We start from the raw sequence: 14,250 nt of genomic DNA on the forward strand, positions 1-14,250 counted from the left end.
TTATTTACCACTTGATTGTTGTAAGACCTCTAAGCAGTTTCAAGAAATATTAGAAATTAAAAAACAGTTAAAAACAATTAAGAATATTTAAAATTAACAGCAAAAGACTTTTTTTAAAACACACACAAACACAAACTGATGTGGAAATGTGGAGAACAAAATTGAAGACTAGAAAAATGAGAGATGCAAATTGACAGATTTCCCCATCGCAGACTGTGAGTGTCACCAATTTCAGAACAAATTTTAGGCTTTGAGCAGGAGTAGAAGAGAGGGCAGAGCAAAGCCAATCGAGAAATGATATGGGGGAAGCCTCTTTCATTTCTGGATGAGTGGCTCTTTGCAAAGTCGTTGCCTTGCATCATGGCAGCGGGTGGGATGAGCTGATCTCCTGGGTGCAATCCAGCTCTGACATTTGCCACAGCCTACAATATGTCAAGCGCATGGCTTGCTTCCTCTTCCTCTCCCGAGCAACTTCAAGAGAGGAAGGGGAAGTGGGGGTGGTAGCCTCTGTGGAATTTCAACAACAGAGGGCAAGTGCCCGCTATCCCGTTTGTCATGGGCTAAGCCAGACATGACCCAAAATTAGCCATGGAGTTGGCAAGGTTGCGCCAATGGAATATTTTATTTTCCAATGCAAAGAGCAATCACAGAGACTCGACTCACAGTGGGAGGGGAAAGGTTAAATCCTTGCTACACGCATAAGCACAGACAAGGGTCCCAATTGGGATCCTACACACACATATCTGCTTATTTACTTTTAAGTGCATGAATCAGTGGAAGGTGATTTTTCCCAGCCTGGGGGCGACATTCCTTTCAGAAAAGCCTTCCAGGGGCTGTATGCAATGGATGCAACTCTTACCTTTGCTCAGTAGCCTACAGTTCCAGCCACACAATTCCAGCTACACACAAACACTCCATTTTGACATTATCACATTTCAAGGGCACAATCCACCCAGGCAAAAGCCTTCCCAGCAGGACCAATAAGAGGTGTGGTTTGGAGAGAGGGGTGTGGCCTGGAAGAGTCCTGAGAGTCCCATAATGAGACCTAGAGTCCCCGTCCCACCAAGCCCAGGGGCACTGGCTCTATGGGACCAAGCTGTCCCCCCCACCGCATATTTATTGGGAATGGGCTGGGCCCCCTCAATGTTCAGGGGACAGAAGCAGACGAGCATGGAGCCCAGCACAGCGCAACTTCAGTGGCCAGAGGAGGAGCTGCTGGCCATTGCAGACATGCTGGGCTGCACTGGGCTCTGCACTCTGCATCCTCCCAGCAATGCGTGCCACACACGTCATGTGCATGTTGTTACATGCACAAGCTGTGCATCAGGCCCCTGGTGCCTCTGCCTGAGCCAGAGTTTTCCTGCCCCTGGCACAGATGGTGTCTCATTTGGACCTCAAAATGATTGTCTTTATCTCAGATTGTCCCCTGAGGCATCGCACGCCTCTTCAGTCATGCACAGCTGGAGTTTATGAGCCAACTTCAAACTGCACCAATTTGACTCACATGGGCTTTGACCAGCATGTTCAGCAAAGCCAGGGCCAGATTTAGGTTTGATGAGGCCCTAAGCTACTGAAAGTAATGGGGCCCTTTATATGTCCAGCTGTCCTTTGTCAACAACAAGTTGTCACTGTTTTTTGTGTTGAATATATGCCATGCACCCAGTCCATGCAGAATGTAGGCACCCTATATATAGAAATGAGCAAACCAATGATATTTTAGGGAGCAGGCTAGCAGGCAGGCCCATTACTTACATCATAGGAGCCTAAACAACACAAATCACTGTTGCTGTATGTAGGTTTTATTTTATTTGTTTTTTTAATCTTACAGTATATTTTGGAAATGTACATCCAGTTGTTTTTTTTCCTTTAGTTTTTTTTGGGGGGGCAATAGAGTGGGGCCCTAAGTTATAGCATGTTTAGCTCATACGTAAATCCGGTGCTGAGAAAAGCTCAAGGAAGTTTCCAAAGTTTGTTCTCCAAACATGCAAGCCAAAGATAACTCATCCTTTCCAACATTTTGCTTGGGACACTCCTATTTTTATACAGAGCATCACTGCCCTTTCCCATACCTTACACCTTGGTGAAGGCTCTTTTTATTCCTGCTGTACATCATATTCACTGACTCCCATAATAGTCTGCTCTCTTCTGATTCCCAAGCTGAAGGGCTGTTTGTTCTTTGGGTTAGGGTTAAACGGGGTTGCGGAATCCCCAGTCCTGGGGCCCAAATTCAGCCCACCAGCCCACCGAGCAAAATCTTCTTTTAAAACCATCCAGGTTGGTGGCCATCACCACCTTCTGTTGGAGTGAGTTCCCTAGTTTAAATCTGCACTGTGTGAAGCTGTGCTTTCTTTCATCTATCCTGAATCATCCAACATCCAGCTTCCTTGGATATGTTCTAGTAGTGGCGTGTGGTGAATTTGTTTGTATTAATATAACATATAATGGCGTGCTGTCAAGGAAACCTGAAATTTGGGGATTCCTGCATATGCACGATTGTGTTGGGAAGTTGTCTTGCACACACACACCCCTGAAGAAGCACAAGATCAGATTGTGCTCACATATTTTGGCAGGCAGCATAGATCAAATGAGGGCAACTCCATGGGTGGAAATTGATGCCCTGTGTTGATGCTGTGGCAGGCTACCTTGGAGCTACAGCCCTGCTTCTGAGGTAATTTTAGGACAAAGCTAAGCTTCTCTTCGACCTGCAGACACAGCGGTGTGAACCAGAATAAATATTTGATTGGGCCCAAACAGACCAAAATAGCACTGGTTCAGCCAACAACTTAAACTGTGTTTGCTTGTTTTTTAAAAGTGTAAATACAACTGTCTGAATATTTAGGATCTGTTTGCCCAGGGATAATCCTGAAGAAAACGAGGGGGAAATGATGGCATTTAAGGAGAGCTGTTCTGAATCAGGACAAAAGTCCATGTAGTCCAACATGGTGCTGTTACAGTGGCCAACCAGATGCCCCAGAGAAGGGGTGTCCAATGTGTGGCCCTCGATGCCTTTTTTGGCACACCCACTCCACCGTGCTCTTGCTGCCTTCCTAAAGCTGGGTAAGCAAGGCACCATCAGCCCCAGGTAGCAGGTTCAGGGATGTTGGGAACTGTAGTCTAACATCATATGGATGGCTTGCCCTGACGGTTCATCACTCATCAGGATACAGTGGTGTGACATGTTCCAACTTCTTGCTTGGACATTATAAGAACATGATGAGTCCTTCTGGATCAGGCCCATCTAATCCAGCATCCTGCTCTTGCAGTGGCCAACCAGATGCCCCAGTGGGAAGCCTGAAAGCTGAACTTTTCCCCCCATTGAATAAAAAATGCTGTAAAATGGCTACATACAAATTCAGTAAAACAGAGAATACAGCACAAAGCAATACACAGTATAACAACAGTAGTTCCAAAGCAGCTCAAAAAGCCAGCCACAATGTGTTGATTCAAACCTGAGAAAATAAAAGTTTTTTTAAACCACCTGCCCATATTGGTTCTCCCTTCTTTTCATGTGTAAGGGAATAAGAAAGTACAGCTCTCCACCCAGCCTCGCAAACCTGTCTGTGGGAGAAACTATATGGATTGCAAGCAGAACTTGAATGCAACAGCTCTCTACCCACCTGTGACTTACCAGCAACTGATATTCAGAGGCATACTGCCTCCCACAGTGGAGGGAGGACATAGCCATCGCTAACACAGTTGGAGTTGTCCCTGAAGTGGGGGAGGTATCTATTCCTCAAGAATTCCTGATTATTGGCAACAATAATCTGGGCCTCAGGACTACTGCAGAGCAGGAGATCTATGGAGATGCCAAACCAGGACGTTGAAATGGTCTTCTTGAGGAGCAGAGGGAGATGAAGCCACTAGGCTGAAAAAAGTTAGCTGCCCTAGCATTACAGCAAACCAGTGACGGGGAACTTGTGGTTCTCCAGATGTTGGCCTCCAAAGCTCATCAGCCCCAAGCACCAGGGCCAAATGGTCAGGGATGATGATGATGATGGGAGATGGAGTTCCACAAAGTGTGGAGAGCTACAGGATCCCTAAGCCCGCAGGAAACCCACACCAGTGTCACAGCAGCCAAGAGGCCAGCTGGATGCTGTCTGATGCGGGCCAGAAGAGAGCAGAAGTGCAGGGCAGTGAAAGGTCAAGTTGCATAAGCAGCCGCCAATTATCCAAAGTGATGGAGGAAGGCAGGGTGTAATCGAAGGCAAGCAGGAGGTAAGTTCCCAAAGTAGCAGCTGACATTCAAGAAGGTCAGGTAGAGGCAGCCAAGGAGGGGCAAGGAGCAAGCACTCAGTTGCTCAGCCAGGCAACATCCCTTCCAGCGAGACAAGAAGTTAGCATAGGAGCATAAGAAGTGCCTGCTGGATCAAGCCAAAAGCCCATCGAGTCCCACACTCTGTTCTCGCAGTGGCCAGTCAGATGTCCTTGGGAAGCTAGTGAGCAGGACCTGAGCGCAACAGAACTACTTGTAAGCATATATAGTAAAAGCAGCATGAGAACTGTCCGTGTGCACATGGTATTCCATGGCCTGATAGACTGGACTACTGCAATGCACTCTACATTGGGCTGCCCTTCAAGGTAAGAACCTAAGAGCCCAATGGAACAGGTCAAAGGCCCATCTGTTCCTGAAGTATAACTCCTACCATCCCAGACCACTGGCCATGCTAGCTGGGTGGTGACAGGTGTTAAGAACATAAAAACATATGAGCCTGTTGGATCAGGCTAAAGAGCACCAAGAGCCTTCTGAACGTTTCCTCACTATGAGAAGTGAGGTTGCGGGGAACCAAGCAGAGGACCTTCTCAGTAGTCGCACCCATCCTCTGGAATGCCCTCCCATCAGATGTCTATGAAATAAATATTTGACTTTTAGAAGACATCTGAAGGCAGCCCTGTTTAGGGAAGTTTTTAATGTTTGAGGTTTTATCGTGTTTTTAGTATTCTGTTCGGAGTCACCCAGAGTGTCTGGGGCAACCCAGTCAGATGAGTGGCATACAAATAATAATAACTGCTATTATTAAATTATTATAAAGGCACATTAAGTCCATCATCCTGCTCTCACAGTGGCCAACCAGAGGCCTGTGGGAAACCTCCAAGCAGGACCTGAGCAAAGGAACACTCTCCCTTCCAGTGGTTTCCAGCAATTGGTACAGTCATACCTCATGTTGCGTTCTGCTCGTTACGGACTTTCAGCTTACGAACGCGGCAAACCCAGAAGTGTTTACTTCCGGGTTTGCCACCTGCACATGCACAGAAGCAATCTGCATGCTTCACACCCACGCAGAAGCGCTTGATCACGCCATGCACATGCGCAGAAGAGGCGCTTTAGTTGCGGACTTTTCAGGGTGCTTTTTAGGTCTGCAACTAGAGGTACCACTGTATTCAGAAGCATTGCTGCCTCTAACTGTCAAGGCAGCGCAAAGCCATCTCCTCCATGAATCTGTCTAATCCTAAGCCATCTAAATTGGTGGCCATCTCTGCCTTGTGTGGTAAAGAGTTGTGGTTGAACAATATCCGGAGAGCATCAGGTTGCACAAGGTTGTCCTTGAAGCACATGGAACTAACCAGGTTAAGTCACTGAAACCTATGCTGGTGAAACAAATTGGTGATGTCAGAAGCAACGGAACCTTCCCTGATTTAAACGCCAGAGCCCTGCAGAATACCATATGCCAAAGCATCCCCACATTTCCCATATTTGATTACAGGAAGCCATTTCCTCCAACGTGTGATTTATCTGTGTGTCTGCAGTTTGTGTTCCTCTGCAGTGGAGAAAGGGATTGAGGGGAGAGGGCAGGCTGAAGCAATCTGCTCCGTAAGCAACCCTTTTGCAATGCACCTGTTCTTTTGCACCTGCGGCTTGAGTTCCGCAGCTTGGCTGCAAGGCAGGATAGTGGTGCAGGGATAAGATGTGCCACTCGCTAACATGCAGAACCCAAAAATAAGCACAGATGGATTAGACAGCTGTCAATGGAAACATTTCAACAGGAGGGGAGCAAGGACCGCACCAGAGCTCAGCAACACCGATCCTGTTCTGGATTAGGGCTCCAAGGACTGAAAAGCCTCCTTGCCTCTTTTGGAATAGTGACATCATCCCCTTTTTCGACCACTAACAGGGAAGAGTCATGCTTTCCAAGTAGCAGAGGCAATGAATATTAGCATCATGCTTCTCTGAACTTTGCACTGTGATTGAGGAAACACTAGAATGGAAAACCTTTAGCTGTCTGGGCAGCTACCCTCATGTGGTGAGCTAGTAGAACTACAACTTAGGACATCAAGCAGGGAAATAAAGCTTTCTCGGATTCTGGGCTGCCGTTCCCTCCAGAATGACATTTGGGCTTTCCAGGACATGAAAGAGGCTTCCTGTTTCACTTAACCTGAAGAGGAGAGGTCTTTTTGCCTTCGGTGCAGTCACTGCCACTTACTTAAAGCTCAGTCCTGACATACAGACCTGTACAAAGGAGGCTGCGGAAGAGACTTATCACAATTGCCCTGTCATTAAACTTTTGGTGCTGTCAGCCTCCTCTGGAGAAAAGATGTGGGAGCCAGCTGCATAACACCTGCCCCTCCTGTACAGTGGTACTTCAGGTTACATATGCTTCAGATTACAGACTCCGCTAACCCAGAAATAGTACCTCGGGTTAAGAACTTTGCTTCAGGATGAGAACAGAAATCATGCGGCGGTGGCGCGGCAGCAGCAAGAAGCCCCATTAGCTAAAGTGGTGCTTCAGGTTAAGAACAGTTTCAGGTTAAGAACGGACCTCTGGAACAAATTAAGTACTTAACCCGAGGTACCACTGTATTTAAGCCAGGCTCCTTGGAGTGCAGCGAGCAAGACCAGTATCAGAAACTTTATTGTCAGTTAACTCTGGTTTTGCTTTGAATTTATGTACTTCAGTCTAGAATAGATTTTTGTTTTGTGATATTGAATTGATTCTGTGTTTGCTAAACTGCTGTTTTTTGTCATTTTTGAATTTACTGGCACGCTCTGTATTTTGTATATTTGTATTTCCAATGCCCTGCGTTTTGATGTTTTGAATGTTTGCTGTAAGCTGCCTGGGGCAGAGCTTAGTGTAGAAGTAAACTCAATCAACCAAACTCAGTTATTTGCTATCTGGGGAAATGGCCACGGAAGGGTGAGAGCAGGGCGCTGGTGTCTTGTAGATGCACCTACAAACATGTACATAAGGCTCAGTTTGCACCAGACCAAACTTTTGAAGATCTCAGGCTGAAAAGGTTCACAGTGTGCATGTGCACACTCTAGCAGAATGTTTCCTGCACCTCCAGGAAAGGCAAATAAACAGTAGCAATGGGTAGCATCCAACTACTCAGAGTAGACCCACTGAAATGAAATTAACAGACATAAGTTAAGGGACAGGCTGTAGCTTGGTGGCAGAGCATCTGCTTTGCATCCAGAAGGTACCTGCTTCAATCCACAGAATATCCTAGGACTAGAACTGACCCTTGTCTAAAACTCTAAGAGTAGGCACAGCGCAGACAATACTGAGAGAGATGGGCCAGTGAGTCATGCCCATTAATTTCAGTAGGTTTACTTGGAGTAAGACCAACGTTGGATACAACTCAGTACTTTGAACAGGTGTCAGAAAGCAGGAGTAGCTGAAACAATTGCAAATATGAGAACACAAAACAGCCTCTTGTCCCTGAAGGGCTTCATGCTTCACTCAGATTAGGAAAACAGGACTGTTTCCTGTTATCTTCCAGGACGTTCCTCCAGCAGCATTGGGGCATTTGAAATGCTTGGCATGTTCTTCACATTCCAACCAACAAAGCATTCTTCGGCAATGTCAGAAAGAGGGAAGGCTGCAGTCGCATCAGGTTCCACCCATGGGATGGAGCTGTCAGCAATTGTGGTGAGAGAATTTCTCCAGTTCCGTTCCTGTATCGCTCCTTTTGTTTGCTCCCCATCTGATGCCACAGTCTTCCTGGATTCCAGTTTGACTAGAGAAGTTTCTAAAATGGATTCTCAAATTCAAGCATGCCCCTTTTGCTGCAGTTTCATCATTCCCTTTCATCTGCATCTGTCTTGAGTCCAGAGCAGACATCCTGGAGGGGCTGGTTGGGAGTTGCAAGTGCTCAGGTCCAACCCTCCAATTCTAGTTTGCTTGCCCAATCCGCTCCTATATAATGGGACACAAGGGGGCATGTCACTTGCTGGATCAATGTCTTAGCTTGCTTAGCCATTCACAGTACTGATTTGAGCATTAAAGATTTTGGAAGAAAATGAGTTTGAATTCCTAATCCTCCAGGGAGAGCTAAGACAGCACCATTGCAACCTTCCTGATTTTTCTGTGTACATGTGCACATCAGTAAACACATGAGAACTGATAAAACACTGTTTTATTGAAAAATCTTGCTGCGATTGTATGATGACCACAACATTATTTGTGTGTGTGTGTGTTACTGGTCCACAAATATGGTCCTGTGTATCGGCTGAAAAATATCTCCCCCTGAAAAACTTGATACAATATGTGTGAAGCTTCACCCCAATGTTGCTTAATCAATATGAAAAAAGGACAGGGGGAGTCCCAAATTTGAACAAATAAATAAAAGAAATATCAACAATATAATCCTAGGCAATTATCCTAGGCACCCCTAGAAGTGGGGAATGGGGGTGTTTCTAACTAACGTTTTTCAGGGTGGCAGGACAGAGGGCAGCTAATAACAATGGATGACATATTCCAGGAGTGAGGACCTGAGGGCTGCATTCAAATCTGGGCAAATGTCTGGGGGGGCCACATGACAGTGGTGGGCAGGGCCAGATGCAGAAATGGGTGGACCAATGTACAGTATTTTCCTGTGTATAAGACTAGGTTTTTCCCCTAAAAGATAATGTCAAAAATTAAGGGGTGTCTTATACACAGATACATCTCCCCCCATTTTCTTAAATCTAAGACCCCAAAATAGGGGGCATCTTATACACGAGGCATCTTATAGATGGAAAAATATGGTAACTTTGTTCAGTAGGCTAGTTTCCACACATGCTCATCCTGCTCCCTGTCTGCCCTCCATACAGACAAGCAAGGCATGTTCAAAGTTCATGGACACATTCCAGCCAGGCAAAAGCTCTCAAGGAGGGTGCAAAATTGTTGAGTCTTCGGGACCAGAGAGACTCCTAGCTAGCACATTTGCAAAGATAAGCAGGGTCTGGTATGGTTTCAAATTGGATAGAGGATTGTTGAGATTCCTGCATTGCAGGGGGTTGGATCAGATAAGCCTTGGGATCCCCTCCAACTCTACGATTCTATGACTCCTGGAGGGCTGCATTCAGTTCCTGTGCCTGAGGTTCCCCTACCGCAGGCATATTTGGAAAACTCCCTGCTCCATGAGACATCACAGAACAAGTGAGCAACAGGAATTCCTTGGCAGGGCCTCACTATCTGTACCTGCACCCCATCCACTGTATTAATGATAAGATTTTCTTTATACAGCAGGATGCTTTATAAATGGCTTTCTAGCACCAGCTAGTGGCAACATTAAGTGAAGACCAGTAAAATAATGATAATATTAATGAAGCAGCAGCAGCATCCTGGCTCCCACCCAACGAAGAACTCAAACTCAGGTTGCAGCTTCTACCCAACAAAAACAAAACAGAGGAACCAAAATTAGAACCATTTAAAACATTTTAGCCAGTTGCCCCAACCCAAGAGTGCATGCATGAGAAAGTAATGTGGGGGATTTCTAGATCTGAATAATGAATGACCTGAAGAATGACTTCTTCCTAAGGTTTAGTTGTTATCTCCTTTCCTAGTTTGAACCCACTGGTTTGTGTCCTACCCTCTGGAGCAGCAGAAAACAAGTTTGTTCCGTCTTCCATGTGGCAGCCCTTTGGAAACTTGATTTGGCTCTCATATCACCTTCTCAGTCTTCTCTTCTCCCTGTGATGTGATCCGCACTGCAAAGCCCTTGGGTGCAGGGTCAGTTTGGTGCCACTGCCAGTGGAGGAATGGCTGCAGCTTAGGGTGCATTGCCTAGGGCAGGAGCAGTCAACCAGTGGCTCTGCATATATTCCTGGACGCCAGATCCCATCATCCCTGATGACTGGCCACACCGGCTGGCACTAACAGGAGCTTTTCCTTTTTCAAAGTTACATTGCTATCTTGCCTTTCTTCTGAGGAGCTTAAAGTGCTGTCCATGGTTCTTTCCCCATCCCATTTAGCCTCACAACAACCCTGTGAGGTAGGTTAGGTTGAGAGGCAGTGGCTGGCCAAAGGTCACCCAGCAAGCTTCATGGATGAGTGGAGGATTTGAACCCTATCCTCCCAGTGTAACCAGTATTGTAAGCACCACAGCAACAACCTGAGGACTTCACTCATCCTCAGTGAGGGTGAGCTTCTTCCGCAGTCACCAGAACCCCACGTAGCCTCTAGTCCTCATTGAGGACGGGCTGCTTGCTCCCCACATCCCCGCCAAGTTGTCAGTAAGGGGGAGATCTGCCTATCCACTCACTTAGGGCCGGATTTAGGTTTGATGACCCCTAAGCTACTGAAGGTAATGGGGTCCCTTTATAGGTCCAGCTGTCCTTTGTCAACAACAAATTGTCACTGTTTTTTGTGTTGAATATATGCTATTTGGTAATTTTTGGACCTAACAGGTATCTAAAGCCATTTGCACATAACGAAATATGTATTTTATCAAAGTAATTGTTGAACTGAAATACAATTAAGAAGTATATTACTAGTGAAATTTTGGAGGGGGTCCCAAGAGAGCTATAGCTTGTTTAGCTTATACGTAAATCCGGCACTGCGTGACTCACTGAAGACTAAGAGCCCCGCATAGAGCGGATTCTGCTGTGTTTTGTCCCTATAGCCCCACAGGACCCGTAGTCCTCCATGACGGCAACCTTCTTGCCTCCCACCCACCCCTCCAGTCCTCAGCGAGGGAAGCCTTCTTGCCCGTTCAGCACGCGCTACAACCCCACGGGGCCGCTAGTCCTCAGTGAGGACGGGCTGCTTGCCGGAGCCCCCTCGGAGCGAGAGCGCCTGAGCCCCACACTTCGCTCTAGCCGCCGGGCTGCCTGCTGCGCTCCCACCCTAGAAGCCACCCCCCTCCAGTCACCATCCCTCTAGACCTCAGTGAGGACGAGCTTCTCACCCGAGAGCCAGGAAGGCCGTTCTCCGCGCGAGCTCTTATTCCCTCGCGCGCCGCCGGCCGTTGAGTGGTCGCCTCGCGCGCCCTCCTCCCTCCCTCCCTCCCTCCCTCGCACGAGGCCCCCTCCCCTCCCTCTCCCCCTCCCCTCCCGGCCTCTCCGCCGCCGCCGTCACTTCCGAGGCCGGAGACAAAATGGCGTCCGGAGGGGGCCGAGGGGCCCTGTGGGGCCTTTCGGGCTGAGCCGGGGGTCGGCTCTCGAGGAAGGAGGAGGAGGCCGCGGCCACGGCGGCGGGCAGCGCAGGTAAAGGCCGGCTCGGGGCGAGGGGGGCGAGGGCAGGGTCAAGGCGGCAACCACTTGCCCGCCGCTTCTTCCCCTCTCAGCGAAGGGGGCTCGGCGGGGTGGGGACGGGGATTTCGCCCCAAGGGTGGTTTTGGGGGGGACGATACACACACAAACACACACACACACACACACACCCTCCTCGCCAGCGGCACCCTCTTCCCCTCAAGGAAGCGGAGTGGATATAGGATGGGCATGGGGTGGGATGCGGTGTAGGGGTGAGAGGTGTGAATTGGGGTGAGGTTATCCTAATTGGGGGAGGCACCCCCGCGCATGACCCAAAGTGGACTGGGGGGAGGGAGACGTGGATTTGGGGGGGGGGCTGGAGGTGAAGCGTGTATTGATGGGGAGGGGTGTGGTGGAGTGGGGGGGGGGGAAGTCTCGTTGCAGGGGTTGCCCCATTGGGAGTAAAACTGGGAGCGGGACACACAAACACACCGCTTCCGGGGAAACCTCCCACCCCCACCCAGCTTTAGCAAAAATAGAGGGGTGCAAGGGATTTGGGGTGGGGGTAGAGTAAGGATGAGGTGTTGATTCAGGGGTGTTGTTTTTCATATTGCAGGTTTTTTTGTGGGGTGGGGACCCCCCCAAGCCCCCAAAGGGATGGGGCTTTTTCTTGAACGGTGTGAGGCCTGCTTTGATGGGTTGGTGTTTGTGTGTGTGTGTGTGCGTGTTGTATTTTATCTCAGTTGAGGAAGTAGGTCTGTAAGGGGGACCCCAGACCCCACCCCACATGTGTTGTAGTGTATAAGTAGAGTTCCATGTGCATGTGTTGTGTTTCACATAGCAGATAGGCGTGGGCCAGGAAAGGGGTCTTCTTCCTCCCTGCCTCCATGTCCGAATTGTGGTGGAATGATGGGATACGTACATGAATGAGTGTGTTGGTGAATATTTTGCTCCCAGTTAGAGGATGGGTGGGAGGACGCCTCCAGAAAGGATTCCTGCCCCCCTGCTAAAAGTGGAGGTGCATAAATGGATAGTAAAGTTCTATTGGGAAGGAGCAGGGTTCTGGAAGTGGGACTCTGTCCCATGCTCACAACTAAGTTTGAAGTATGGAGTTGAGTGGTTCTGAAAAGGACCCCCCAACACACACACCCAAAGTTTGGTTGTAGGAGGTTGCATAAAAGTGTGTGCATCTAATTGCCCCTTAGACAGGAGTTTGACTGAAGGAGGGATCCCCCGTCCTCACAGAAGTTAGGTTCTGGATTGGGGGTGCGACTTTAGCATGAATGGGAGTTGTGCTGAAAGCTAGGATGAAAAGATGTATCAATCCTTCCCATTGCATCCCAAAGTCAGAGTGAGTGCCTGGAAATAAAGCCACAAGGAATGTAGAGGTCCTGCTGTTGTACTCTGAATTTTGAGTCACTTGTATAGTGTCCGTAGAAGGAGAAGAGCCAGGAGATGTAATTGTAACAGTAATGAAGAAAAGCATACAATGAAAAAGGATGAAAATGAATATCTTTGAGGCATATATTTGCCTTCAGGCAGAGTTTCCTTATTCTTCCTTATCTCCACCCTGCTTCCACCCCCCCACCCCCAAAGCTTGCTGCTCCCACTCACACAACATGCTACCTCCATAGATCTAAAGGGAAATGTGTCTGAATGCTGTTGGCTTCCGAAAATTGAAGCCAATGCCCCTTAATTGGAACTAAGGGAAAGGACTAACTGGGGAAGTTGTTGTGTTTTTATGTTAGAAGAGGAGAGTCTGTGGTGAGTGATGGGGTAGCTGGAGTACAGGGCATGTTTAGCCAGAATATTTGCATTTTTTACACATGATGCTGATTGTGCTTGTAAAGTGCTCTTTCACTTAATTTTAGAGCATCAGTGAATCAAATGTGCATTTTAGCCAATGAGAGCGTTGAAACTGATACATTATTCCCCCCCCTTCAAATGAGATTTGCAAATACACTAAACAAAGCAACAGACTAAAATAGATAGTAAAAACAGTCATAAAGGCAAGGAGAATAAAAATACAAGATAAAAAAGCTAAAAAAAAAAGAATGAATAGCAGTGCCTAATAACACAACTCCACTTCTTAACACAAAAGAAGTGCATTCAGGGATATGTGTGTGTTGTAGTAGCCTTTTCATTTCAGTGCTCCCATCCTCTGAAACAAAGCAGAGGTTGGCCTGCTGTTATCACTTTATCTGCTTTGTGTACACACCCAAAGTTAGCTAATGTGAGATAGTCCTTTCAGCCACTCTCTGGTATTCAGAATCAAGATGCATAAAAATCCATCCAACCTGTTTGGTGCATCTCTGATACTCCTTGAGTTTCTGAAGTCAAGGGGCGGTAATTATTACTTAACACAGAATATAGGAGTAAGATCTTGTTTTATTGTATCAGTATTATACTGCAAATGCTAGGCCATACTATGCACTAGCCTCCTGTGGGGCATTAGTCTCTTGTGGGGAAACCACCTCCCTTCAGTAGCACATTGTGGTACTGGACAACCATAGTGGTTGATGGGAAAGAATGTGGCATTCTTGAGATGTCACCCCTAAAGATGGTACCTGCAGGATAAAGGACTAAACATGCAGAAGACAGAATCAGGATTCAATGTAGCCTTATCAGATTTGATAACTGGGTCACAACTAATAAAATGAATTTCAGTAGGGACAAATGTCAGGTTTTGCACTTAGACAGGAAGAACCAGATGCTCAGATATAAGATGGAGTACACTTGCATTGCCAGTAGTACATATGAAAAGGAACATGGGGTCTTAGTAGACTACAAGCTTGCAACAGTGGAATGCTGCAGCGGTGGGGAAAAGCCATTGCTATTCTAGGCTGCATCAGCAGAACTAT

At 47.4% G+C, this 14,250-nt stretch overlaps 1 protein-coding gene and 1 long non-coding RNA gene across 2 annotated transcripts in view; one reads left to right on the top strand and one right to left on the bottom strand.

Annotated features, from left to right (window-relative positions):
- Positions 1–7,528: 7,528 nt before the first annotated feature.
- Positions 7,529–11,196, bottom strand: LOC309377025. The gene is made up of 2 exons (XR_014171382.1): positions 11,107–11,196; positions 7,529–8,132 (listed from the first exon to the last, which is right to left on the bottom strand). It is a non-coding gene; the product is annotated as an uncharacterized lncRNA (long non-coding RNA).
- A 58-nt stretch (positions 11,197–11,254) lies between these two features.
- PRDM2 (PR/SET domain 2) overlaps positions 11,255–14,250 on the top strand; it is a 49,762-nt gene continuing 46,766 nt past the window's right edge. The window contains exon 1 of the mRNA XM_081923404.1: positions 11,255–11,404. The gene's annotated coding sequence lies outside the window, so the exon portion shown is untranslated. The remainder of the gene's footprint in view (positions 11,405–14,250) is intronic.

The sequence above is a fragment of the Podarcis melisellensis genome (genome assembly GCF_964234715.1).
Source record: "Podarcis melisellensis genome assembly, chromosome: 8".
Classification (NCBI taxonomy): Eukaryota; Metazoa; Chordata; class Lepidosauria; order Squamata; family Lacertidae; genus Podarcis; species Podarcis melisellensis.